Source organism: Anomaloglossus baeobatrachus, unplaced genomic scaffold (genome assembly GCF_048569485.1).
Source record: "Anomaloglossus baeobatrachus isolate aAnoBae1 unplaced genomic scaffold, aAnoBae1.hap1 Scaffold_3384, whole genome shotgun sequence".
Classification (NCBI taxonomy): domain Eukaryota; kingdom Metazoa; phylum Chordata; class Amphibia; order Anura; family Aromobatidae; genus Anomaloglossus; species Anomaloglossus baeobatrachus.
This window is the reverse complement of record NW_027442757.1, coordinates 29636-56274: the sequence shown is the minus strand read 5'-3', so window position 1 is coordinate 56274 and position 26639 is coordinate 29636. Positions and strand designations below refer to the sequence as shown.

General features: G+C 46.5%; 17 non-coding genes across 17 annotated transcripts; all 17 read left to right on the top strand.

The window, feature by feature from the left end:
- Positions 1-50: 50 nt before the first annotated feature.
- LOC142271719 (U2 spliceosomal RNA) lies at positions 51-241 on the top strand. Its single transcript, XR_012736727.1, has one exon. It is a non-coding gene; the product is annotated as a U2 spliceosomal RNA (small nuclear RNA).
- Positions 242-1628: 1387 nt separating this feature from the next.
- LOC142271718 (U2 spliceosomal RNA) lies at positions 1629-1819 on the top strand. Its single transcript, XR_012736726.1, has one exon. It is a non-coding gene; the product is annotated as a U2 spliceosomal RNA (small nuclear RNA).
- Positions 1820-3207: 1388 nt separating this feature from the next.
- LOC142271715 (U2 spliceosomal RNA) lies at positions 3208-3398 on the top strand. Its single transcript, XR_012736724.1, has one exon. It is a non-coding gene; the product is annotated as a U2 spliceosomal RNA (small nuclear RNA).
- Positions 3399-4785: 1387 nt separating this feature from the next.
- LOC142271714 (U2 spliceosomal RNA) lies at positions 4786-4976 on the top strand. The gene has a single exon (XR_012736723.1). It is a non-coding gene; the product is annotated as a U2 spliceosomal RNA (small nuclear RNA).
- A 1387-nt stretch (positions 4977-6363) lies between these two features.
- On the top strand, positions 6364-6554 carry LOC142271713 (U2 spliceosomal RNA). Its single transcript, XR_012736722.1, has one exon. It is a non-coding gene; the product is annotated as a U2 spliceosomal RNA (small nuclear RNA).
- A 1387-nt stretch (positions 6555-7941) lies between these two features.
- LOC142271712 (U2 spliceosomal RNA) lies at positions 7942-8132 on the top strand. The gene has a single exon (XR_012736721.1). It is a non-coding gene; the product is annotated as a U2 spliceosomal RNA (small nuclear RNA).
- Positions 8133-9519: 1387 nt separating this feature from the next.
- On the top strand, positions 9520-9710 carry LOC142271711 (U2 spliceosomal RNA). The gene has a single exon (XR_012736720.1). It is a non-coding gene; the product is annotated as a U2 spliceosomal RNA (small nuclear RNA).
- Positions 9711-11097: 1387 nt separating this feature from the next.
- Positions 11098-11288, top strand: LOC142271710 (U2 spliceosomal RNA). Its single transcript, XR_012736719.1, has one exon. It is a non-coding gene; the product is annotated as a U2 spliceosomal RNA (small nuclear RNA).
- Positions 11289-12675: 1387 nt separating this feature from the next.
- LOC142271709 (U2 spliceosomal RNA) lies at positions 12676-12866 on the top strand. Its single transcript, XR_012736718.1, has one exon. It is a non-coding gene; the product is annotated as a U2 spliceosomal RNA (small nuclear RNA).
- Positions 12867-14253: 1387 nt separating this feature from the next.
- Positions 14254-14444, top strand: LOC142271708 (U2 spliceosomal RNA). The gene has a single exon (XR_012736717.1). It is a non-coding gene; the product is annotated as a U2 spliceosomal RNA (small nuclear RNA).
- Positions 14445-15831: 1387 nt separating this feature from the next.
- Positions 15832-16022, top strand: LOC142271707 (U2 spliceosomal RNA). Its single transcript, XR_012736716.1, has one exon. It is a non-coding gene; the product is annotated as a U2 spliceosomal RNA (small nuclear RNA).
- Positions 16023-17409: 1387 nt separating this feature from the next.
- LOC142271706 (U2 spliceosomal RNA) lies at positions 17410-17600 on the top strand. Its single transcript, XR_012736715.1, has one exon. It is a non-coding gene; the product is annotated as a U2 spliceosomal RNA (small nuclear RNA).
- Positions 17601-18987: 1387 nt separating this feature from the next.
- On the top strand, positions 18988-19178 carry LOC142271703 (U2 spliceosomal RNA). Its single transcript, XR_012736713.1, has one exon. It is a non-coding gene; the product is annotated as a U2 spliceosomal RNA (small nuclear RNA).
- A 1387-nt stretch (positions 19179-20565) lies between these two features.
- LOC142271702 (U2 spliceosomal RNA) lies at positions 20566-20756 on the top strand. The gene has a single exon (XR_012736712.1). It is a non-coding gene; the product is annotated as a U2 spliceosomal RNA (small nuclear RNA).
- Positions 20757-22143: 1387 nt separating this feature from the next.
- LOC142271701 (U2 spliceosomal RNA) lies at positions 22144-22334 on the top strand. The gene has a single exon (XR_012736711.1). It is a non-coding gene; the product is annotated as a U2 spliceosomal RNA (small nuclear RNA).
- A 2185-nt stretch (positions 22335-24519) lies between these two features.
- On the top strand, positions 24520-24715 carry LOC142271739 (U2 spliceosomal RNA). Its single transcript, XR_012736744.1, has one exon. It is a non-coding gene; the product is annotated as a U2 spliceosomal RNA (small nuclear RNA).
- A 1387-nt stretch (positions 24716-26102) lies between these two features.
- On the top strand, positions 26103-26293 carry LOC142271700 (U2 spliceosomal RNA). Its single transcript, XR_012736710.1, has one exon. It is a non-coding gene; the product is annotated as a U2 spliceosomal RNA (small nuclear RNA).
- Positions 26294-26639: the final 346 nt, after the last annotated feature.

The window sequence follows — 26639 nt, the reverse complement described above, 5'->3', positions numbered from 1 at the left end:
GTGTCCGGCATAGGCCAGGGTGCCACTCGAGGCCCAAACCAATTCTGGTTATCGCTTCTCGGCCTTTTGGCTAAGATCAAGTGTAGTATCTGTTCTTATCAGTTTAATATCTGATACGTCCCCTATCTGGGGACCATATATTAAATGGATTTTTAGAACAGGGAGATGGAAAAAGAGCTTGCTCTGTCCACTCCACGCATTGACCTGGTATTGCAGTACCTCCAGGAACGGTGCACCCCTTCTTAACCCAGTTTCCAAAAGCAGAACTCAATTCACCTGATTCATATTAGCCCGATTTAATGAATTGGAAGAAAGCATACGTCTTCATATGCACCTCAATTTGGCCCATTCACTTTTCACACTTCCTCCTTTTGTTTTTTATCTTTCACACTTTTGACTTTCTTTATTCATCCAAATAGCAAACTCATCACCACTCAACCTGACCAACTCGGCTATGTCCCCGTGCTGCAGTTCTCTGTCTTATCTAGATCATTTGCAATTGAATGGAATAGATCCCTTTTGGACAAAGTGGATTCACCTGCTGCTGCAGTGACCACAGGTGTGATAACATCTAGAATTGGCATCTGGTGCGATCTCTCCGCTTCCACTCCAAAGAAAGTTACCTGTTTATTCCTATCATGCATTGGTTTTTGGGGTTTTCTTTGAGTAATGATGATCTCTTTAGTAGTCTGTTGGCGCCCTCTCCTGGAGGAATAGTTTGCTTGCTCTTGGACATTCTAAAAGAGAGGTCATGATAGACATTGAGCTTCTGAGCTCAATTGGGGACAGTCATGGGTGATGAATGTTTGCAACCTACTGCGAAGCCTCATACCGCAATATAAGGAACGTCAAATACTAAGAAAGGGCGGCCTATGAAAGAATTACTACTTTCAATAAGTACACTTAAACGGCTAATTGGGAATAGAAAAACTGTAAAAAGCCCTCTGAGAAAGCCCCCCTCTAACCTTTGATAGTAAGCTTTTCTGTAGTCTGCCTGTTGATGTATTTTCCGTTTGAACTGTGCACAACATGAAGAGACGGAACACTGGCGGCTTGTCACAATGCCCCCCGATGACATCACAATAGCGCTGCTGCCTAGAAAACAAGCTGCGCAGAAGAAGTTGTTCTTTGGGTGGGAGGGTGGGCTAGTGGAAGGAGGGGGCAATCTCTTTTTTTCCCGGGTGGTAGGGGGATGACAGGAGAAGGGAAGCGGGTGGTGAGAAAGGTACAGAGGGCAGGGTTTGGGGGCTGGGAAGGAAAGGGAAAAGATTAGGGTTTGGGGATGATGAAAGGGCTTTCTACGGGTAAGGATGGCAAAGGGTGGCAGTGACGGAAAGTCAGGCAACCTGTCCTGTCCGTCTTTTTGTATCGTGAATTGGAAAGACTGCAAGGGGGAGGGGAGTTGCTTGCGCCCTAAAGGAGGAGTTATTCAGATTCATTGCAGTGGGCGGCGGCTGCAAAACGCACCATTCTTCTTGTTTTGGCTCTGCAAAGCAGCCTTTTCAAGGGTTGGCTTGGGTGACAAAATGTCTTGTGTAGGCGTGGGTTTGTCTCCCTCTCGCTCTCTCTCCCTAAGATGTGTCCGGCATAGGCCAGGGTGCCACTCGAGGCCCAAACCAATTCTGGTTATCGCTTCTCGGCCTTTTGGCTAAGATCAAGTGTAGTATCTGTTCTTATCAGTTTAATATCTGATACGTCCCCTATCTGGGGACCATATATTAAATGGATTTTTAGAACAGGGAGATGGAAAAAGAGCTTGCTCTGTCCACTCCACGCATTGACCTGGTATTGCAGTACCTCCAGGAACGGTGCACCCCTTCTTAACCCAGTTTCCAAAAGCAGAACTCAATTCACCTGATTCATATTAGCCCGATTTAATGAATTGGAAGAAAGCATACGTCTTCATATGCACCTCAATTTGGCCCATTCACTTTTCACACTTCCTCCTTTTGTTTTTTATCTTTCACACTTTTGACTTTCTTTATTCATCCAAATAGCAAACTCATCACCACTCAACCTGACCAACTCGGCTATGTCCCCGTGCTGCAGTTCTCTGTCTTATCTAGATCATTTGCAATTGAATGGAATAGATCCCTTTTGGACAAAGTGGATTCACCTGCTGCTGCAGTGACCACAGGTGTGATAACATCTAGAATTGGCATCTGGTGCGATCTCTCCGCTTCCACTCCAAAGAAAGTTACCTGTTTATTCCTATCATGCATTGGTTTTTGGGGTTTTCTTTGAGTAATGATGATCTCTTTAGTAGTCTGTTGGCGCCCTCTCCTGGAGGAATAGTTTGCTTGCTCTTGGACATTCTAAAAGAGAGGTCATGATAGACATTGAGCTTCTGAGCTCAATTGGGGACAGTCATGGGTGATGAATGTTTGCAACCTACTGCGAAGCCTCCATACCGCAATATAAGGAACGTCAAATACTAAGAAAGGGCGGCCTATGAAAGAATTACTACTTTCAATAAGTACACTTAAACGGCTAATTGGGAATAGAAAAACTGTAAAAAGCCCTCTGAGAAAGCCCCCCTCTAACCTTTGATAGTAAGCTTTTCTGTAGTCTGCCTGTTGATGTATTTTCCGTTTGAACTGTGCACAACATGAAGAGACGGAACACTGGCGGCTTGTCACAATGCCCCCCGATGACATCACAATAGCGCTGCTGCCTAGAAAACAAGCTGCGCAGAAGAAGTTGTTCTTTGGGTGGGAGGGTGGGCTAGTGGAAGGAGGGGGCAATCTCTTTTTTTCCCGGGTGGTAGGGGGATGACAGGAGAAGGGAAGCGGGTGGTGAGAAAGGTACAGAGGGCAGGGTTTGGGGGCTGGGAAGGAAAGGGAAAAGATTAGGGTTTGGGGATGATGAAAGGGCTTTCTACGGGTAAGGATGGCAAAGGGTGGCAGTGACGGAAAGTCAGGCAACCTGTCCTGTCCGTCTTTTTGTATCGTGAATTGGAAAGACTGCAAGGGGGAGGGGAGTTGCTTGCGCCCTAAAGGAGGAGTTATTCAGATTCATTGCAGTGGGCGGCGGCTGCAAAACGCACCATTCTTCTTGTTTTGGCTCTGCAAAGCAGCCTTTTCAAGGGTTGGCTTGGGTGACAAAATGTCTTGTGTAGGCGTGGGTTTGTCTCCCTCTCGCTCTCTCTCCCTAAGATGTGTCCGGCATAGGCCAGGGTGCCACTCGAGGCCCAAACCAATTCTGGTTATCGCTTCTCGGCCTTTTGGCTAAGATCAAGTGTAGTATCTGTTCTTATCAGTTTAATATCTGATACGTCCCCTATCTGGGGACCATATATTAAATGGATTTTTAGAACAGGGAGATGGAAAAAGAGCTTGCTCTGTCCACTCCACGCATTGACCTGGTATTGCAGTACCTCCAGGAACGGTGCACCCCTTCTTAACCCAGTTTCCAAAAGCAGAACTCAATTCACCTGATTCATATTAGCCCGATTTAATGAATTGGAAGAAAGCATACGTCTTCATATGCACCTCAATTTGGCCCATTCACTTTTCACACTTCCTCCTTTTGTTTTTTATCTTTCACACTTTTGACTTTCTTTATTCATCCAAATAGCAAACTCATCACCACTCAACCTGACCAACTCGGCTATGTCCCCGTGCTGCAGTTCTCTGTCTTATCTAGATCATTTGCAATTGAATGGAATAGATCCCTTTTGGACAAAGTGGATTCACCTGCTGCTGCAGTGACCACAGGTGTGATAACATCTAGAATTGGCATCTGGTGCGATCTCTCCGCTTCCACTCCAAAGAAAGTTACCTGTTTATTCCTATCATGCATTGGTTTTTGGGGTTTTCTTTGAGTAATGATGATCTCTTTAGTAGTCTGTTGGCGCCCTCTCCTGGAGGAATAGTTTGCTTGCTCTTGGACATTCTAAAAGAGAGGTCATGATAGACATTGAGCTTCTGAGCTCAATTGGGGACAGTCATGGGTGATGAATGTTTGCAACCTACTGCGAAGCCTCATACCGCAATATAAGGAACGTCAAATACTAAGAAAGGGCGGCCTATGAAAGAATTACTACTTTCAATAAGTACACTTAAACGGCTAATTGGGAATAGAAAAACTGTAAAAAGCCCTCTGAGAAAGCCCCCCTCTAACCTTTGATAGTAAGCTTTTCTGTAGTCTGCCTGTTGATGTATTTTCCGTTTGAACTGTGCACAACATGAAGAGACGGAACACTGGCGGCTTGTCACAATGCCCCCCGATGACATCACAATAGCGCTGCTGCCTAGAAAACAAGCTGCGCAGAAGAAGTTGTTCTTTGGGTGGGAGGGTGGGCTAGTGGAAGGAGGGGGCAATCTCTTTTTTTCCCGGGTGGTAGGGGGATGACAGGAGAAGGGAAGCGGGTGGTGAGAAAGGTACAGAGGGCAGGGTTTGGGGGCTGGGAAGGAAAGGGAAAAGATTAGGGTTTGGGGATGATGAAAGGGCTTTCTACGGGTAAGGATGGCAAAGGGTGGCAGTGACGGAAAGTCAGGCAACCTGTCCTGTCCGTCTTTTTGTATCGTGAATTGGAAAGACTGCAAGGGGGAGGGGAGTTGCTTGCGCCCTAAAGGAGGAGTTATTCAGATTCATTGCAGTGGGCGGCGGCTGCAAAACGCACCATTCTTCTTGTTTTGGCTCTGCAAAGCAGCCTTTTCAAGGGTTGGCTTGGGTGACAAAATGTCTTGTGTAGGCGTGGGTTTGTCTCCCTCTCGCTCTCTCTCCCTAAGATGTGTCCGGCATAGGCCAGGGTGCCACTCGAGGCCCAAACCAATTCTGGTTATCGCTTCTCGGCCTTTTGGCTAAGATCAAGTGTAGTATCTGTTCTTATCAGTTTAATATCTGATACGTCCCCTATCTGGGGACCATATATTAAATGGATTTTTAGAACAGGGAGATGGAAAAAGAGCTTGCTCTGTCCACTCCACGCATTGACCTGGTATTGCAGTACCTCCAGGAACGGTGCACCCCTTCTTAACCCAGTTTCCAAAAGCAGAACTCAATTCACCTGATTCATATTAGCCCGATTTAATGAATTGGAAGAAAGCATACGTCTTCATATGCACCTCAATTTGGCCCATTCACTTTTCACACTTCCTCCTTTTGTTTTTTATCTTTCACACTTTTGACTTTCTTTATTCATCCAAATAGCAAACTCATCACCACTCAACCTGACCAACTCGGCTATGTCCCCGTGCTGCAGTTCTCTGTCTTATCTAGATCATTTGCAATTGAATGGAATAGATCCCTTTTGGACAAAGTGGATTCACCTGCTGCTGCAGTGACCACAGGTGTGATAACATCTAGAATTGGCATCTGGTGCGATCTCTCCGCTTCCACTCCAAAGAAAGTTACCTGTTTATTCCTATCATGCATTGGTTTTTGGGGTTTTCTTTGAGTAATGATGATCTCTTTAGTAGTCTGTTGGCGCCCTCTCCTGGAGGAATAGTTTGCTTGCTCTTGGACATTCTAAAAGAGAGGTCATGATAGACATTGAGCTTCTGAGCTCAATTGGGGACAGTCATGGGTGATGAATGTTTGCAACCTACTGCGAAGCCTCATACCGCAATATAAGGAACGTCAAATACTAAGAAAGGGCGGCCTATGAAAGAATTACTACTTTCAATAAGTACACTTAAACGGCTAATTGGGAATAGAAAAACTGTAAAAAGCCCTCTGAGAAAGCCCCCCTCTAACCTTTGATAGTAAGCTTTTCTGTAGTCTGCCTGTTGATGTATTTTCCGTTTGAACTGTGCACAACATGAAGAGACGGAACACTGGCGGCTTGTCACAATGCCCCCCGATGACATCACAATAGCGCTGCTGCCTAGAAAACAAGCTGCGCAGAAGAAGTTGTTCTTTGGGTGGGAGGGTGGGCTAGTGGAAGGAGGGGGCAATCTCTTTTTTTCCCGGGTGGTAGGGGGATGACAGGAGAAGGGAAGCGGGTGGTGAGAAAGGTACAGAGGGCAGGGTTTGGGGGCTGGGAAGGAAAGGGAAAAGATTAGGGTTTGGGGATGATGAAAGGGCTTTCTACGGGTAAGGATGGCAAAGGGTGGCAGTGACGGAAAGTCAGGCAACCTGTCCTGTCCGTCTTTTTGTATCGTGAATTGGAAAGACTGCAAGGGGGAGGGGAGTTGCTTGCGCCCTAAAGGAGGAGTTATTCAGATTCATTGCAGTGGGCGGCGGCTGCAAAACGCACCATTCTTCTTGTTTTGGCTCTGCAAAGCAGCCTTTTCAAGGGTTGGCTTGGGTGACAAAATGTCTTGTGTAGGCGTGGGTTTGTCTCCCTCTCGCTCTCTCTCCCTAAGATGTGTCCGGCATAGGCCAGGGTGCCACTCGAGGCCCAAACCAATTCTGGTTATCGCTTCTCGGCCTTTTGGCTAAGATCAAGTGTAGTATCTGTTCTTATCAGTTTAATATCTGATACGTCCCCTATCTGGGGACCATATATTAAATGGATTTTTAGAACAGGGAGATGGAAAAAGAGCTTGCTCTGTCCACTCCACGCATTGACCTGGTATTGCAGTACCTCCAGGAACGGTGCACCCCTTCTTAACCCAGTTTCCAAAAGCAGAACTCAATTCACCTGATTCATATTAGCCCGATTTAATGAATTGGAAGAAAGCATACGTCTTCATATGCACCTCAATTTGGCCCATTCACTTTTCACACTTCCTCCTTTTGTTTTTTATCTTTCACACTTTTGACTTTCTTTATTCATCCAAATAGCAAACTCATCACCACTCAACCTGACCAACTCGGCTATGTCCCCGTGCTGCAGTTCTCTGTCTTATCTAGATCATTTGCAATTGAATGGAATAGATCCCTTTTGGACAAAGTGGATTCACCTGCTGCTGCAGTGACCACAGGTGTGATAACATCTAGAATTGGCATCTGGTGCGATCTCTCCGCTTCCACTCCAAAGAAAGTTACCTGTTTATTCCTATCATGCATTGGTTTTTGGGGTTTTCTTTGAGTAATGATGATCTCTTTAGTAGTCTGTTGGCGCCCTCTCCTGGAGGAATAGTTTGCTTGCTCTTGGACATTCTAAAAGAGAGGTCATGATAGACATTGAGCTTCTGAGCTCAATTGGGGACAGTCATGGGTGATGAATGTTTGCAACCTACTGCGAAGCCTCATACCGCAATATAAGGAACGTCAAATACTAAGAAAGGGCGGCCTATGAAAGAATTACTACTTTCAATAAGTACACTTAAACGGCTAATTGGGAATAGAAAAACTGTAAAAAGCCCTCTGAGAAAGCCCCCCTCTAACCTTTGATAGTAAGCTTTTCTGTAGTCTGCCTGTTGATGTATTTTCCGTTTGAACTGTGCACAACATGAAGAGACGGAACACTGGCGGCTTGTCACAATGCCCCCCGATGACATCACAATAGCGCTGCTGCCTAGAAAACAAGCTGCGCAGAAGAAGTTGTTCTTTGGGTGGGAGGGTGGGCTAGTGGAAGGAGGGGGCAATCTCTTTTTTTCCCGGGTGGTAGGGGGATGACAGGAGAAGGGAAGCGGGTGGTGAGAAAGGTACAGAGGGCAGGGTTTGGGGGCTGGGAAGGAAAGGGAAAAGATTAGGGTTTGGGGATGATGAAAGGGCTTTCTACGGGTAAGGATGGCAAAGGGTGGCAGTGACGGAAAGTCAGGCAACCTGTCCTGTCCGTCTTTTTGTATCGTGAATTGGAAAGACTGCAAGGGGGAGGGGAGTTGCTTGCGCCCTAAAGGAGGAGTTATTCAGATTCATTGCAGTGGGCGGCGGCTGCAAAACGCACCATTCTTCTTGTTTTGGCTCTGCAAAGCAGCCTTTTCAAGGGTTGGCTTGGGTGACAAAATGTCTTGTGTAGGCGTGGGTTTGTCTCCCTCTCGCTCTCTCTCCCTAAGATGTGTCCGGCATAGGCCAGGGTGCCACTCGAGGCCCAAACCAATTCTGGTTATCGCTTCTCGGCCTTTTGGCTAAGATCAAGTGTAGTATCTGTTCTTATCAGTTTAATATCTGATACGTCCCCTATCTGGGGACCATATATTAAATGGATTTTTAGAACAGGGAGATGGAAAAAGAGCTTGCTCTGTCCACTCCACGCATTGACCTGGTATTGCAGTACCTCCAGGAACGGTGCACCCCTTCTTAACCCAGTTTCCAAAAGCAGAACTCAATTCACCTGATTCATATTAGCCCGATTTAATGAATTGGAAGAAAGCATACGTCTTCATATGCACCTCAATTTGGCCCATTCACTTTTCACACTTCCTCCTTTTGTTTTTTATCTTTCACACTTTTGACTTTCTTTATTCATCCAAATAGCAAACTCATCACCACTCAACCTGACCAACTCGGCTATGTCCCCGTGCTGCAGTTCTCTGTCTTATCTAGATCATTTGCAATTGAATGGAATAGATCCCTTTTGGACAAAGTGGATTCACCTGCTGCTGCAGTGACCACAGGTGTGATAACATCTAGAATTGGCATCTGGTGCGATCTCTCCGCTTCCACTCCAAAGAAAGTTACCTGTTTATTCCTATCATGCATTGGTTTTTGGGGTTTTCTTTGAGTAATGATGATCTCTTTAGTAGTCTGTTGGCGCCCTCTCCTGGAGGAATAGTTTGCTTGCTCTTGGACATTCTAAAAGAGAGGTCATGATAGACATTGAGCTTCTGAGCTCAATTGGGGACAGTCATGGGTGATGAATGTTTGCAACCTACTGCGAAGCCTCATACCGCAATATAAGGAACGTCAAATACTAAGAAAGGGCGGCCTATGAAAGAATTACTACTTTCAATAAGTACACTTAAACGGCTAATTGGGAATAGAAAAACTGTAAAAAGCCCTCTGAGAAAGCCCCCCTCTAACCTTTGATAGTAAGCTTTTCTGTAGTCTGCCTGTTGATGTATTTTCCGTTTGAACTGTGCACAACATGAAGAGACGGAACACTGGCGGCTTGTCACAATGCCCCCCGATGACATCACAATAGCGCTGCTGCCTAGAAAACAAGCTGCGCAGAAGAAGTTGTTCTTTGGGTGGGAGGGTGGGCTAGTGGAAGGAGGGGGCAATCTCTTTTTTTCCCGGGTGGTAGGGGGATGACAGGAGAAGGGAAGCGGGTGGTGAGAAAGGTACAGAGGGCAGGGTTTGGGGGCTGGGAAGGAAAGGGAAAAGATTAGGGTTTGGGGATGATGAAAGGGCTTTCTACGGGTAAGGATGGCAAAGGGTGGCAGTGACGGAAAGTCAGGCAACCTGTCCTGTCCGTCTTTTTGTATCGTGAATTGGAAAGACTGCAAGGGGGAGGGGAGTTGCTTGCGCCCTAAAGGAGGAGTTATTCAGATTCATTGCAGTGGGCGGCGGCTGCAAAACGCACCATTCTTCTTGTTTTGGCTCTGCAAAGCAGCCTTTTCAAGGGTTGGCTTGGGTGACAAAATGTCTTGTGTAGGCGTGGGTTTGTCTCCCTCTCGCTCTCTCTCCCTAAGATGTGTCCGGCATAGGCCAGGGTGCCACTCGAGGCCCAAACCAATTCTGGTTATCGCTTCTCGGCCTTTTGGCTAAGATCAAGTGTAGTATCTGTTCTTATCAGTTTAATATCTGATACGTCCCCTATCTGGGGACCATATATTAAATGGATTTTTAGAACAGGGAGATGGAAAAAGAGCTTGCTCTGTCCACTCCACGCATTGACCTGGTATTGCAGTACCTCCAGGAACGGTGCACCCCTTCTTAACCCAGTTTCCAAAAGCAGAACTCAATTCACCTGATTCATATTAGCCCGATTTAATGAATTGGAAGAAAGCATACGTCTTCATATGCACCTCAATTTGGCCCATTCACTTTTCACACTTCCTCCTTTTGTTTTTTATCTTTCACACTTTTGACTTTCTTTATTCATCCAAATAGCAAACTCATCACCACTCAACCTGACCAACTCGGCTATGTCCCCGTGCTGCAGTTCTCTGTCTTATCTAGATCATTTGCAATTGAATGGAATAGATCCCTTTTGGACAAAGTGGATTCACCTGCTGCTGCAGTGACCACAGGTGTGATAACATCTAGAATTGGCATCTGGTGCGATCTCTCCGCTTCCACTCCAAAGAAAGTTACCTGTTTATTCCTATCATGCATTGGTTTTTGGGGTTTTCTTTGAGTAATGATGATCTCTTTAGTAGTCTGTTGGCGCCCTCTCCTGGAGGAATAGTTTGCTTGCTCTTGGACATTCTAAAAGAGAGGTCATGATAGACATTGAGCTTCTGAGCTCAATTGGGGACAGTCATGGGTGATGAATGTTTGCAACCTACTGCGAAGCCTCATACCGCAATATAAGGAACGTCAAATACTAAGAAAGGGCGGCCTATGAAAGAATTACTACTTTCAATAAGTACACTTAAACGGCTAATTGGGAATAGAAAAACTGTAAAAAGCCCTCTGAGAAAGCCCCCCTCTAACCTTTGATAGTAAGCTTTTCTGTAGTCTGCCTGTTGATGTATTTTCCGTTTGAACTGTGCACAACATGAAGAGACGGAACACTGGCGGCTTGTCACAATGCCCCCCGATGACATCACAATAGCGCTGCTGCCTAGAAAACAAGCTGCGCAGAAGAAGTTGTTCTTTGGGTGGGAGGGTGGGCTAGTGGAAGGAGGGGGCAATCTCTTTTTTTCCCGGGTGGTAGGGGGATGACAGGAGAAGGGAAGCGGGTGGTGAGAAAGGTACAGAGGGCAGGGTTTGGGGGCTGGGAAGGAAAGGGAAAAGATTAGGGTTTGGGGATGATGAAAGGGCTTTCTACGGGTAAGGATGGCAAAGGGTGGCAGTGACGGAAAGTCAGGCAACCTGTCCTGTCCGTCTTTTTGTATCGTGAATTGGAAAGACTGCAAGGGGGAGGGGAGTTGCTTGCGCCCTAAAGGAGGAGTTATTCAGATTCATTGCAGTGGGCGGCGGCTGCAAAACGCACCATTCTTCTTGTTTTGGCTCTGCAAAGCAGCCTTTTCAAGGGTTGGCTTGGGTGACAAAATGTCTTGTGTAGGCGTGGGTTTGTCTCCCTCTCGCTCTCTCTCCCTAAGATGTGTCCGGCATAGGCCAGGGTGCCACTCGAGGCCCAAACCAATTCTGGTTATCGCTTCTCGGCCTTTTGGCTAAGATCAAGTGTAGTATCTGTTCTTATCAGTTTAATATCTGATACGTCCCCTATCTGGGGACCATATATTAAATGGATTTTTAGAACAGGGAGATGGAAAAAGAGCTTGCTCTGTCCACTCCACGCATTGACCTGGTATTGCAGTACCTCCAGGAACGGTGCACCCCTTCTTAACCCAGTTTCCAAAAGCAGAACTCAATTCACCTGATTCATATTAGCCCGATTTAATGAATTGGAAGAAAGCATACGTCTTCATATGCACCTCAATTTGGCCCATTCACTTTTCACACTTCCTCCTTTTGTTTTTTATCTTTCACACTTTTGACTTTCTTTATTCATCCAAATAGCAAACTCATCACCACTCAACCTGACCAACTCGGCTATGTCCCCGTGCTGCAGTTCTCTGTCTTATCTAGATCATTTGCAATTGAATGGAATAGATCCCTTTTGGACAAAGTGGATTCACCTGCTGCTGCAGTGACCACAGGTGTGATAACATCTAGAATTGGCATCTGGTGCGATCTCTCCGCTTCCACTCCAAAGAAAGTTACCTGTTTATTCCTATCATGCATTGGTTTTTGGGGTTTTCTTTGAGTAATGATGATCTCTTTAGTAGTCTGTTGGCGCCCTCTCCTGGAGGAATAGTTTGCTTGCTCTTGGACATTCTAAAAGAGAGGTCATGATAGACATTGAGCTTCTGAGCTCAATTGGGGACAGTCATGGGTGATGAATGTTTGCAACCTACTGCGAAGCCTCATACCGCAATATAAGGAACGTCAAATACTAAGAAAGGGCGGCCTATGAAAGAATTACTACTTTCAATAAGTACACTTAAACGGCTAATTGGGAATAGAAAAACTGTAAAAAGCCCTCTGAGAAAGCCCCCCTCTAACCTTTGATAGTAAGCTTTTCTGTAGTCTGCCTGTTGATGTATTTTCCGTTTGAACTGTGCACAACATGAAGAGACGGAACACTGGCGGCTTGTCACAATGCCCCCCGATGACATCACAATAGCGCTGCTGCCTAGAAAACAAGCTGCGCAGAAGAAGTTGTTCTTTGGGTGGGAGGGTGGGCTAGTGGAAGGAGGGGGCAATCTCTTTTTTTCCCGGGTGGTAGGGGGATGACAGGAGAAGGGAAGCGGGTGGTGAGAAAGGTACAGAGGGCAGGGTTTGGGGGCTGGGAAGGAAAGGGAAAAGATTAGGGTTTGGGGATGATGAAAGGGCTTTCTACGGGTAAGGATGGCAAAGGGTGGCAGTGACGGAAAGTCAGGCAACCTGTCCTGTCCGTCTTTTTGTATCGTGAATTGGAAAGACTGCAAGGGGGAGGGGAGTTGCTTGCGCCCTAAAGGAGGAGTTATTCAGATTCATTGCAGTGGGCGGCGGCTGCAAAACGCACCATTCTTCTTGTTTTGGCTCTGCAAAGCAGCCTTTTCAAGGGTTGGCTTGGGTGACAAAATGTCTTGTGTAGGCGTGGGTTTGTCTCCCTCTCGCTCTCTCTCCCTAAGATGTGTCCGGCATAGGCCAGGGTGCCACTCGAGGCCCAAACCAATTCTGGTTATCGCTTCTCGGCCTTTTGGCTAAGATCAAGTGTAGTATCTGTTCTTATCAGTTTAATATCTGATACGTCCCCTATCTGGGGACCATATATTAAATGGATTTTTAGAACAGGGAGATGGAAAAAGAGCTTGCTCTGTCCACTCCACGCATTGACCTGGTATTGCAGTACCTCCAGGAACGGTGCACCCCTTCTTAACCCAGTTTCCAAAAGCAGAACTCAATTCACCTGATTCATATTAGCCCGATTTAATGAATTGGAAGAAAGCATACGTCTTCATATGCACCTCAATTTGGCCCATTCACTTTTCACACTTCCTCCTTTTGTTTTTTATCTTTCACACTTTTGACTTTCTTTATTCATCCAAATAGCAAACTCATCACCACTCAACCTGACCAACTCGGCTATGTCCCCGTGCTGCAGTTCTCTGTCTTATCTAGATCATTTGCAATTGAATGGAATAGATCCCTTTTGGACAAAGTGGATTCACCTGCTGCTGCAGTGACCACAGGTGTGATAACATCTAGAATTGGCATCTGGTGCGATCTCTCCGCTTCCACTCCAAAGAAAGTTACCTGTTTATTCCTATCATGCATTGGTTTTTGGGGTTTTCTTTGAGTAATGATGATCTCTTTAGTAGTCTGTTGGCGCCCTCTCCTGGAGGAATAGTTTGCTTGCTCTTGGACATTCTAAAAGAGAGGTCATGATAGACATTGAGCTTCTGAGCTCAATTGGGGACAGTCATGGGTGATGAATGTTTGCAACCTACTGCGAAGCCTCATACCGCAATATAAGGAACGTCAAATACTAAGAAAGGGCGGCCTATGAAAGAATTACTACTTTCAATAAGTACACTTAAACGGCTAATTGGGAATAGAAAAACTGTAAAAAGCCCTCTGAGAAAGCCCCCCTCTAACCTTTGATAGTAAGCTTTTCTGTAGTCTGCCTGTTGATGTATTTTCCGTTTGAACTGTGCACAACATGAAGAGACGGAACACTGGCGGCTTGTCACAATGCCCCCCGATGACATCACAATAGCGCTGCTGCCTAGAAAACAAGCTGCGCAGAAGAAGTTGTTCTTTGGGTGGGAGGGTGGGCTAGTGGAAGGAGGGGGCAATCTCTTTTTTTCCCGGGTGGTAGGGGGATGACAGGAGAAGGGAAGCGGGTGGTGAGAAAGGTACAGAGGGCAGGGTTTGGGGGCTGGGAAGGAAAGGGAAAAGATTAGGGTTTGGGGATGATGAAAGGGCTTTCTACGGGTAAGGATGGCAAAGGGTGGCAGTGACGGAAAGTCAGGCAACCTGTCCTGTCCGTCTTTTTGTATCGTGAATTGGAAAGACTGCAAGGGGGAGGGGAGTTGCTTGCGCCCTAAAGGAGGAGTTATTCAGATTCATTGCAGTGGGCGGCGGCTGCAAAACGCACCATTCTTCTTGTTTTGGCTCTGCAAAGCAGCCTTTTCAAGGGTTGGCTTGGGTGACAAAATGTCTTGTGTAGGCGTGGGTTTGTCTCCCTCTCGCTCTCTCTCCCTAAGATGTGTCCGGCATAGGCCAGGGTGCCACTCGAGGCCCAAACCAATTCTGGTTATCGCTTCTCGGCCTTTTGGCTAAGATCAAGTGTAGTATCTGTTCTTATCAGTTTAATATCTGATACGTCCCCTATCTGGGGACCATATATTAAATGGATTTTTAGAACAGGGAGATGGAAAAAGAGCTTGCTCTGTCCACTCCACGCATTGACCTGGTATTGCAGTACCTCCAGGAACGGTGCACCCCTTCTTAACCCAGTTTCCAAAAGCAGAACTCAATTCACCTGATTCATATTAGCCCGATTTAATGAATTGGAAGAAAGCATACGTCTTCATATGCACCTCAATTTGGCCCATTCACTTTTCACACTTCCTCCTTTTGTTTTTTATCTTTCACACTTTTGACTTTCTTTATTCATCCAAATAGCAAACTCATCACCACTCAACCTGACCAACTCGGCTATGTCCCCGTGCTGCAGTTCTCTGTCTTATCTAGATCATTTGCAATTGAATGGAATAGATCCCTTTTGGACAAAGTGGATTCACCTGCTGCTGCAGTGACCACAGGTGTGATAACATCTAGAATTGGCATCTGGTGCGATCTCTCCGCTTCCACTCCAAAGAAAGTTACCTGTTTATTCCTATCATGCATTGGTTTTTGGGGTTTTCTTTGAGTAATGATGATCTCTTTAGTAGTCTGTTGGCGCCCTCTCCTGGAGGAATAGTTTGCTTGCTCTTGGACATTCTAAAAGAGAGGTCATGATAGACATTGAGCTTCTGAGCTCAATTGGGGACAGTCATGGGTGATGAATGTTTGCAACCTACTGCGAAGCCTCATACCGCAATATAAGGAACGTCAAATACTAAGAAAGGGCGGCCTATGAAAGAATTACTACTTTCAATAAGTACACTTAAACGGCTAATTGGGAATAGAAAAACTGTAAAAAGCCCTCTGAGAAAGCCCCCCTCTAACCTTTGATAGTAAGCTTTTCTGTAGTCTGCCTGTTGATGTATTTTCCGTTTGAACTGTGCACAACATGAAGAGACGGAACACTGGCGGCTTGTCACAATGCCCCCCGATGACATCACAATAGCGCTGCTGCCTAGAAAACAAGCTGCGCAGAAGAAGTTGTTCTTTGGGTGGGAGGGTGGGCTAGTGGAAGGAGGGGGCAATCTCTTTTTTTCCCGGGTGGTAGGGGGATGACAGGAGAAGGGAAGCGGGTGGTGAGAAAGGTACAGAGGGCAGGGTTTGGGGGCTGGGAAGGAAAGGGAAAAGATTAGGGTTTGGGGATGATGAAAGGGCTTTCTACGGGTAAGGATGGCAAAGGGTGGCAGTGACGGAAAGTCAGGCAACCTGTCCTGTCCGTCTTTTTGTATCGTGAATTGGAAAGACTGCAAGGGGGAGGGGAGTTGCTTGCGCCCTAAAGGAGGAGTTATTCAGATTCATTGCAGTGGGCGGCGGCTGCAAAACGCACCATTCTTCTTGTTTTGGCTCTGCAAAGCAGCCTTTTCAAGGGTTGGCTTGGGTGACAAAATGTCTTGTGTAGGCGTGGGTTTGTCTCCCTCTCGCTCTCTCTCCCTAAGATGTGTCCGGCATAGGCCAGGGTGCCACTCGAGGCCCAAACCAATTCTGGTTATCGCTTCTCGGCCTTTTGGCTAAGATCAAGTGTAGTATCTGTTCTTATCAGTTTAATATCTGATACGTCCCCTATCTGGGGACCATATATTAAATGGATTTTTAGAACAGGGAGATGGAAAAAGAGCTTGCTCTGTCCACTCCACGCATTGACCTGGTATTGCAGTACCTCCAGGAACGGTGCACCCCTTCTTAACCCAGTTTCCAAAAGCAGAACTCAATTCACCTGATTCATATTAGCCCGATTTAATGAATTGGAAGAAAGCATACGTCTTCATATGCACCTCAATTTGGCCCATTCACTTTTCACACTTCCTCCTTTTGTTTTTTATCTTTCACACTTTTGACTTTCTTTATTCATCCAAATAGCAAACTCATCACCACTCAACCTGACCAACTCGGCTATGTCCCCGTGCTGCAGTTCTCTGTCTTATCTAGATCATTTGCAATTGAATGGAATAGATCCCTTTTGGACAAAGTGGATTCACCTGCTGCTGCAGTGACCACAGGTGTGATAACATCTAGAATTGGCATCTGGTGCGATCTCTCCGCTTCCACTCCAAAGAAAGTTACCTGTTTATTCCTATCATGCATTGGTTTTTGGGGTTTTCTTTGAGTAATGATGATCTCTTTAGTAGTCTGTTGGCGCCCTCTCCTGGAGGAATAGTTTGCTTGCTCTTGGACATTCTAAAAGAGAGGTCATGATAGACATTGAGCTTCTGAGCTCAATTGGGGACAGTCATGGGTGATGAATGTTTGCAACCTACTGCGAAGCCTCATACCGCAATATAAGGAACGTCAAATACTAAGAAAGGGCGGCCTATGAAAGAATTACTACTTTCAATAAGTACACTTAAACGGCTAATTGGGAATAGAAAAACTGTAAAAAGCCCTCTGAGAAAGCCCCCCTCTAACCTTTGATAGTAAGCTTTTCTGTAGTCTGCCTGTTGATGTATTTTCCGTTTGAACTGTGCACAACATGAAGAGACGGAACACTGGCGGCTTGTCACAATGCCCCCCGATGACATCACAATAGCGCTGCTGCCTAGAAAACAAGCTGCGCAGAAGAAGTTGTTCTTTGGGTGGGAGGGTGGGCTAGTGGAAGGAGGGGGCAATCTCTTTTTTTCCCGGGTGGTAGGGGGATGACAGGAGAAGGGAAGCGGGTGGTGAGAAAGGTACAGAGGGCAGGGTTTGGGGGCTGGGAAGGAAAGGGAAAAGATTAGGGTTTGGGGATGATGAAAGGGCTTTCTACGGGTAAGGATGGCAAAGGGTGGCAGTGACGGAAAGTCAGGCAACCTGTCCTGTCCGTCTTTTTGTATCGTGAATTGGAAAGACTGCAAGGGGGAGGGGAGTTGCTTGCGCCCTAAAGGAGGAGTTATTCAGATTCATTGCAGTGGGCGGCGGCTGCAAAACGCACCATTCTTCTTGTTTTGGCTCTGCAAAGCAGCCTTTTCAAGGGTTGGCTTGGGTGACAAAATGTCTTGTGTAGGCGTGGGTTTGTCTCCCTCTCGCTCTCTCTCCCTAAGATGTGTCCGGCATAGGCCAGGGTGCCACTCGAGGCCCAAACCAATTCTGGTTATCGCTTCTCGGCCTTTTGGCTAAGATCAAGTGTAGTATCTGTTCTTATCAGTTTAATATCTGATACGTCCCCTATCTGGGGACCATATATTAAATGGATTTTTAGAACAGGGAGATGGAAAAAGAGCTTGCTCTGTCCACTCCACGCATTGACCTGGTATTGCAGTACCTCCAGGAACGGTGCACCCCTTCTTAACCCAGTTTCCAAAAGCAGAACTTAATTCACCTGATTCATATTAGCCCGATTTAATGAATTGGAAGAAAGCATACGTCTTCATATGCACCTCAATTTGGCCCATTCACTTTTCACACTTCCTCCTTTTGTTTTTTATCTTTCACACTTTTGACTTTCTTTATTCATCCAAATAGCAAACTCATCACCACTCAACCTGACCAACTCGGCTATGTCCCCGTGCTGCAGTTCTCTGTCTTATCTAGATCATTTGCAATTGAATGGAATAGATCCCTTTTGGACAAAGTGGATTCACCTGCTGCTGCAGTGACCACAGGTGTGATAACATCTAGAATTGGCATCTGGTGCGATCTCTCCGCTTCCACTCCAAAGAAAGTTACCTGTTTATTCCTATCATGCATTGGTTTTTGGGGTTTTCTTTGAGTAATGATGATCTCTTTAGTAGTCTGTTGGCGCCCTCTCCTGGAGGAATAGTTTGCTTGCTCTTGGACATTCTAAAAGAGAGGTCATGATAGACATTGAGCTTCTGAGCTCAATTGGGGACAGTCATGGGTGATGAATGTTTGCAACCTACTGCGAAGCCTCATACCGCAATATAAGGAACGTCAAATACTAAGAAAGGGCGGCCTATGAAAGAATTACTACTTTCAATAAGTACACTTAAACGGCTAATTGGGAATAGAAAAACTGTAAAAAGCCCTCTGAGAAAGCCCCCCTCTAACCTTTGATAGTAAGCTTTTCTGTAGTCTGCCTGTTGATGTATTTTCCGTTTGAACTGTGCACAACATGAAGAGACGGAACACTGGCGGCTTGTCACAATGCCCCCCGATGACATCACAATAGCGCTGCTGCCTAGAAAACAAGCTGCGCAGAAGAAGTTGTTCTTTGGGTGGGAGGGTGGGCTAGTGGAAGGAGGGGGCAATCTCTTTTTTTCCCGGGTGGTAGGGGGATGACAGGAGAAGGGAAGCGGGTGGTGAGAAAGGTACAGAGGGCAGGGTTTGGGGGCTGGGAAGGAAAGGGAAAAGATTAGGGTTTGGGGATGATGAAAGGGCTTTCTACGGGTAAGGATGGCAAAGGGTGGCAGTGACGGAAAGTCAGGCAACCTGTCCTGTCCGTCTTTTTGTATCGTGAATTGGAAAGACTGCAAGGGGGAGGGGAGTTGCTTGCGCCCTAAAGGAGGAGTTATTCAGATTCATTGCAGTGGGCGGCGGCTGCAAAACGCACCATTCTTCTTGTTTTGGCTCTGCAAAGCAGCCTTTTCAAGGGTTGGCTTGGGTGACAAAATGTCTTGTGTAGGCGTGGGTTTGTCTCCCTCTCGCTCTCTCTCCCTAAGATGTGTCCGGCATAGGCCAGGGTGCCACTCGAGGCCCAAACCAATTCTGGTTATCGCTTCTCGGCCTTTTGGCTAAGATCAAGTGTAGTATCTGTTCTTATCAGTTTAATATCTGATACGTCCCCTATCTGGGGACCATATATTAAATGGATTTTTAGAACAGGGAGATGGAAAAAGAGCTTGCTCTGTCCACTCCACGCATTGACCTGGTATTGCAGTACCTCCAGGAACGGTGCACCCCTTCTTAACCCAGTTTCCAAAAGCAGAACTCAATTCACCTGATTCATATTAGCCCGATTTAATGAATTGGAAGAAAGCATACGTCTTCATATGCACCTCAATTTGGCCCATTCACTTTTCACACTTCCTCCTTTTGTTTTTTATCTTTCACACTTTTGACTTTCTTTATTCATCCAAATAGCAAACTCATCACCACTCAACCTGACCAACTCGGCTATGTCCCCGTGCTGCAGTTCTCTGTCTTATCTAGATCATTTGCAATTGAATGGAATAGATCCCTTTTGGACAAAGTGGATTCACCTGCTGCTGCAGTGACCACAGGTGTGATAACATCTAGAATTGGCATCTGGTGCGATCTCTCCGCTTCCACTCCAAAGAAAGTTACCTGTTTATTCCTATCATGCATTGGTTTTTGGGGTTTTCTTTGAGTAATGATGATCTCTTTAGTAGTCTGTTGGCGCCCTCTCCTGGAGGAATAGTTTGCTTGCTCTTGGACATTCTAAAAGAGAGGTCATGATAGACATTGAGCTTCTGAGCTCAATTGGGGACAGTCATGGGTGATGAATGTTTGCAACCTACTGCGAAGCCTCATACCGCAATATAAGGAACGTCAAATACTAAGAAAGGGCGGCCTATGAAAGAATTACTACTTTCAATAAGTACACTTAAACGGCTAATTGGGAATAGAAAAACTGTAAAAAGCCCTCTGAGAAAGCCCCCCTCTAACCTTTGATAGTAAGCTTTTCTGTAGTCTGCCTGTTGATGTATTTTCCGTTTGAACTGTGCACAACATGAAGAGACGGAACACTGGCGGCTTGTCACAATGCCCCCCGATGACATCACAATAGCGCTGCTGCCTAGAAAACAAGCTGCGCAGAAGAAGTTGTTCTTTGGGTGGGAGGGTGGGCTAGTGGAAGGAGGGGGCAATCTCTTTTTTTCCCGGGTGGTAGGGGGATGACAGGAGAAGGGAAGCGGGTGGTGAGAAAGGTACAGAGGGCAGGGTTTGGGGGCTGGGAAGGAAAGGGAAAAGATTAGGGTTTGGGGATGATGAAAGGGCTTTCTACGGGTAAGGATGGCAAAGGGTGGCAGTGACGGAAAGTCAGGCAACCTGTCCTGTCCGTCTTTTTGTATCGTGAATTGGAAAGACTGCAAGGGGGAGGGGAGTTGCTTGCGCCCTAAAGGAGGAGTTATTCAGATTCATTGCAGTGGGCGGCGGCTGCAAAACGCACCATTCTTCTTGTTTTGGCTCTGCAAAGCAGCCTTTTCAAGGGTTGGCTTGGGTGACAAAATGTCTTGTGTAGGCGTGGGTTTGTCTCCCTCTCGCTCTCTCTCCCTAAGATGTGTCCGGCATAGGCCAGGGTGCCACTCGAGGCCCAAACCAATTCTGGTTATCGCTTCTCGGCCTTTTGGCTAAGATCAAGTGTAGTATCTGTTCTTATCAGTTTAATATCTGATACGTCCCCTATCTGGGGACCATATATTAAATGGATTTTTAGAACAGGGAGATGGAAAAAGAGCTTGCTCTGTCCACTCCACGCATTGACCTGGTATTGCAGTACCTCCAGGAACGGTGCACCCCTTCTTAACCCAGTTTCCAAAAGCAGAACTCAATTCACCTGATTCATATTAGCCCGATTTAATGAATTGGAAGAAAGCATACGTCTTCATATGCACCTCAATTTGGCCCATTCACTTTTCACACTTCCTCCTTTTGTTTTTTATCTTTCACACTTTTGACTTTCTTTATTCATCCAAATAGCAAACTCATCACCACTCAACCTGACCAACTCGGCTATGTCCCCGTGCTGCAGTTCTCTGTCTTATCTAGATCATTTGCAATTGAATGGAATAGATCCCTTTTGGACAAAGTGGATTCACCTGCTGCTGCAGTGACCACAGGTGTGATAACATCTAGAATTGGCATCTGGTGCGATCTCTCCGCTTCCACTCCAAAGAAAGTTACCTGTTTATTCCTATCATGCATTGGTTTTTGGGGTTTTCTTTGAGTAATGATGATCTCTTTAGTAGTCTGTTGGCGCCCTCTCCTGGAGGAATAGTTTGCTTGCTCTTGGACATTCTAAAAGAGAGGTCATGATAGACATTGAGCTTCTGAGCTCAATTGGGGACAGTCATGGGTGATGAATGTTTGCAACCTACTGCGAAGCCTCATACCGCAATATAAGGAACGTCAAATACTAAGAAAGGGCGGCCTATGAAAGAATTACTACTTTCAATAAGTACACTTAAACGGCTAATTGGGAATAGAAAAACTGTAAAAAGCCCTCTGAGAAAGCCCCCCTCTAACCTTTGATAGTAAGCTTTTCTGTAGTCTGCCTGTTGATGTATTTTCCGTTTGAACTGTGCACAACATGAAGAGACGGAACACTGGCGGCTTGTCACAATGCCCCCCGATGACATCACAATAGCGCTGCTGCCTAGAAAACAAGCTGCGCAGAAGAAGTTGTTCTTTGGGTGGGAGGGTGGGCTAGTGGAAGGAGGGGGCAATCTCTTTTTTTCCCGGGTGGTAGGGGGATGACAGGAGAAGGGAAGCGGGTGGTGAGAAAGGTACAGAGGGCAGGGTTTGGGGGCTGGGAAGGAAAGGGAAAAGATTAGGGTTTGGGGATGATGAAAGGGCTTTCTACGGGTAAGGATGGCAAAGGGTGGCAGTGACGGAAAGTCAGGCAACCTGTCCTGTCCGTCTTTTTGTATCGTGAATTGGAAAGACTGCAAGGGGGAGGGGAGTTGCTTGCGCCCTAAAGGAGGAGTTATTCAGATTCATTGCAGTGGGCGGCGGCTGCAAAACGCACCATTCTTCTTGTTTTGGCTCTGCAAAGCAGCCTTTTCAAGGGTTGGCTTGGGTGACAAAATGTCTTGTGTAGGCGTGGGTTTGTCTCCCTCTCGCTCTCTCTCCCTAAGATGTGTCCGGCATAGGCCAGGGTGCCACTCGAGGCCCAAACCAATTCTGGTTATCGCTTCTCGGCCTTTTGGCTAAGATCAAGTGTAGTATCTGTTCTTATCAGTTTAATATCTGATACGTCCCCTATCTGGGGACCATATATTAAATGGATTTTTAGAACAGGGAGATGGAAAAAGAGCTTGCTCTGTCCACTCCACGCATTGACCTGGTATTGCAGTACCTCCAGGAACGGTGCACCCCTTCTTAACCCAGTTTCCAAAAGCAGAACTCAATTCACCTGATTCATATTAGCCCGATTTAATGAATTGGAAGAAAGCATACGTCTTCATATGCACCTCAATTTGGCCCATTCACTTTTCACACTTCCTCCTTTTGTTTTTTATCTTTCACACTTTTGACTTTCTTTATTCATCCAAATAGCAAACTCATCACCACTCAACCTGACCAACTCGGCTATGTCCCCGTGCTGCAGTTCTCTGTCTTATCTAGATCATTTGCAATTGAATGGAATAGATCCCTTTTGGACAAAGTGGATTCACCTGCTGCTGCAGTGACCACAGGTGTGATAACATCTAGAATTGGCATCTGGTGCGATCTCTCCGCTTCCACTCCAAAGAAAGTTACCTGTTTATTCCTATCATGCATTGGTTTTTGGGGTTTTCTTTGAGTAATGATGATCTCTTTAGTAGTCTGTTGGCGCCCTCTCCTGGAGGAATAGTTTGCTTGCTCTTGGACATTCTAAAAGAGAGGTCATGATAGACATTGAGCTTCTGAGCTCAATTGGGGACAGTCATGGGTGATGAATGTTTGCAACCTACTGCGAAGCCTCATACCGCAATATAAGGAACGTCAAATACTAAGAAAGGGCGGCCTATGAAAGAATTACTACTTTCAATAAGTACACTTAAACGGCTAATTGGGAATAGAAAAACTGTAAAAAGCCCTCTGAGAAAGCCCCCCTCTAACCTTTGATAGTAAGCTTTTCTGTAGTCTGCCTGTTGATGTATTTTCCGTTTGAACTGTGCACAACATGAAGAGACGGAACACTGGCGGCTTGTCACAATGCCCCCCGATGACATCACAATAGCGCTGCTGCCTAGAAAACAAGCTGCGCAGAAGAAGTTGTTCTTTGGGTGGGAGGGTGGGCTAGTGGAAGGAGGGGGCAATCTCTTTTTTTCCCGGGTGGTAGGGGGATGACAGGAGAAGGGAAGCGGGTGGTGAGAAAGGTACAGAGGGCAGGGTTTGGGGGCTGGGAAGGAAAGGGAAAAGATTAGGGTTTGGGGATGATGAAAGGGCTTTCTACGGGTAAGGATGGCAAAGGGTGGCAGTGACGGAAAGTCAGGCAACCTGTCCTGTCCGTCTTTTTGTATCGTGAATTGGAAAGACTGCAAGGGGGAGGGGAGTTGCTTGCGCCCTAAAGGAGGAGTTATTCAGATTCATTGCAGTGGGCGGCGGCTGCAAAACGCACCATTCTTCTTGTTTTGGCTCTGCAAAGCAGCCTTTTCAAGGGTTGGCTTGGGTGACAAAATGTCTTGTGTAGGCGTGGGTTTGTCTCCCTCTCGCTCTCTCTCCCTAAGATGTGTCCGGCATAGGCCAGGGTGCCACTCGAGGCCCAAACCAATTCTGGTTATCGCTTCTCGGCCTTTTGGCTAAGATCAAGTGTAGTGTTGTTCGAAGAGGTGGTTTAAGCTCCAGGCCACCTTAGTACAATGATACAATGCACACTGGAAGGTTGCGCTTGCTAGTACTCTGGGTGGATAGTATATTCATCAAGAGGAAAACATGGCCCTACCAGGATCGAGGCTATTAAACTGAGTAAGGGTGGGGGGCTATGGTACAACGTGCCCCAGGACTGACGACCCTGGAGTGAGTCTGAGCTTGCTGGCTTGGGACCCCGGCAAGTCTTGGGCTCTGTAGCACACCGTACCTTGCCTTTTCATACTTTTTGAGCATATTACCCTATCCTGGCCTTCTGGCTAGGAAGGGAAATTTTTATAATCCCGGTCGGAGGTCTGGTCAGCTTTGGGCTGAGAAACTAACACCCGGTTGGAGGTCCGGGTCAGCTTCGGCTGAGAAACCAACACCCGGTTGGAGGTCTGGGTCAGCTTCGGCTGAGAAACCAACACCCGGTTGGAGGTCCGGTTAGCCTTGGGCTGAGAAACCAACACCGGTTGACGGTCCGGGCAGTTTCGGCTGCGAAACCAACAACTAGTAGCTCTCTACTCCACTTGGGTAAGATGCCTGGGTGGACGCTGGGAGCAACAACAAGGCTCAACCAGGCTTCGGCTTGGGGGAGCACCGAAGATCCCTGACCCTCGCTGTGGCCTTCTGGCTCGGAGGGACGGGGTTGATTTTTGGGGATCCTCTTCTCATGGAGGGGTCCACACGAATCCTAGCCTTTGCACTGTTTTTGGTGTGACTTCGGTCATGCATTTTTGCGGTGCTTTGGAAAGCTTCATTAAATCAAAAATCTGTTCTTATCAGTTTAATATCTGATACGTCCCCTATCTGGGGACCATATATTAAATGGATTTTTAGAACAGGGAGATGGAAAAAGAGCTTGCTCTGTCCACTCCACGCATTGACCTGGTATTGCAGTACCTCCAGGAACGGTGCACCCCTTCTTAACCCAGTTTCCAAAAGCAGAACTCAATTCACCTGATTCATATTAGCCCGATTTAATGAATTGGAAGAAAGCATACGTCTTCATATGCACCTCAATTTGGCCCATTCACTTTTCACACTTCCTCCTTTTGTTTTTTATCTTTCACACTTTTGACTTTCTTTATTCATCCAAATAGCAAACTCATCACCACTCAACCTGACCAACTCGGCTATGTCCCCGTGCTGCAGTTCTCTGTCTTATCTAGATCATTTGCAATTGAATGGAATAGATCCCTTTTGGACAAAGTGGATTCACCTGCTGCTGCAGTGACCACAGGTGTGATAACATCTAGAATTGGCATCTGGTGCGATCTCTCCGCTTCCACTCCAAAGAAAGTTACCTGTTTATTCCTATCATGCATTGGTTTTTGGGGTTTTCTTTGAGTAATGATGATCTCTTTAGTAGTCTGTTGGCGCCCTCTCCTGGAGGAATAGTTTGCTTGCTCTTGGACATTCTAAAAGAGAGGTCATGATAGACATTGAGCTTCTGAGCTCAATTGGGGACAGTCATGGGTGATGAATGTTTGCAACCTACTGCGAAGCCTCATACCGCAATATAAGGAACGTCAAATACTAAGAAAGGGCGGCCTATGAAAGAATTACTACTTTCAATAAGTACACTTAAACGGCTAATTGGGAATAGAAAAACTGTAAAAAGCCCTCTGAGAAAGCCCCCCTCTAACCTTTGATAGTAAGCTTTTCTGTAGTCTGCCTGTTGATGTATTTTCCGTTTGAACTGTGCACAACATGAAGAGACGGAACACTGGCGGCTTGTCACAATGCCCCCCGATGACATCACAATAGCGCTGCTGCCTAGAAAACAAGCTGCGCAGAAGAAGTTGTTCTTTGGGTGGGAGGGTGGGCTAGTGGAAGGAGGGGGCAATCTCTTTTTTTCCCGGGTGGTAGGGGGATGACAGGAGAAGGGAAGCGGGTGGTGAGAAAGGTACAGAGGGCAGGGTTTGGGGGCTGGGAAGGAAAGGGAAAAGATTAGGGTTTGGGGATGATGAAAGGGCTTTCTACGGGTAAGGATGGCAAAGGGTGGCAGTGACGGAAAGTCAGGCAACCTGTCCTGTCCGTCTTTTTGTATCGTGAATTGGAAAGACTGCAAGGGGGAGGGGAGTTGCTTGCGCCCTAAAGGAGGAGTTATTCAGATTCATTGCAGTGGGCGGCGGCTGCAAAACGCACCATTCTTCTTGTTTTGGCTCTGCAAAGCAGCCTTTTCAAGGGTTGGCTTGGGTGACAAAATGTCTTGTGTAGGCGTGGGTTTGTCTCCCTCTCGCTCTCTCTCCCTAAGATGTGTCCGGCATAGGCCAGGGTGCCACTCGAGGCCCAAACCAATTCTGGTTATCGCTTCTCGGCCTTTTGGCTAAGATCAAGTGTAGTATCTGTTCTTATCAGTTTAATATCTGATACGTCCCCTATCTGGGGACCATATATTAAATGGATTTTTAGAACAGGGAGATGGAAAAAGAGCTTGCTCTGTCCACTCCACGCATTGACCTGGTATTGCAGTACCTCCAGGAACGGTGCACCCCTTCTTAACCCAGTTTCCAAAAGCAGAACTCAATTCACCTGATTCATATTAGCCCGATTTAATGAATTGGAAGAAAGCATACGTCTTCATATGCACCTCAATTTGGCCCATTCACTTTTCACACTTCCTCCTTTTGTTTTTTATCTTTCACACTTTTGACTTTCTTTATTCATCCAAATAGCAAACTCATCACCACTCAACCTGACCAACTCGGCTATGTCCCCGTGCTGCAGTTCTCTGTCTTATCTAGATCATTTGCAATTGAATGGAATAGATCCCTTTTGGACAAAGTGGATTCACCTGCTGCTGCAGTGACCACAGGTGTGATAACATCTAGAATTGGCATCTG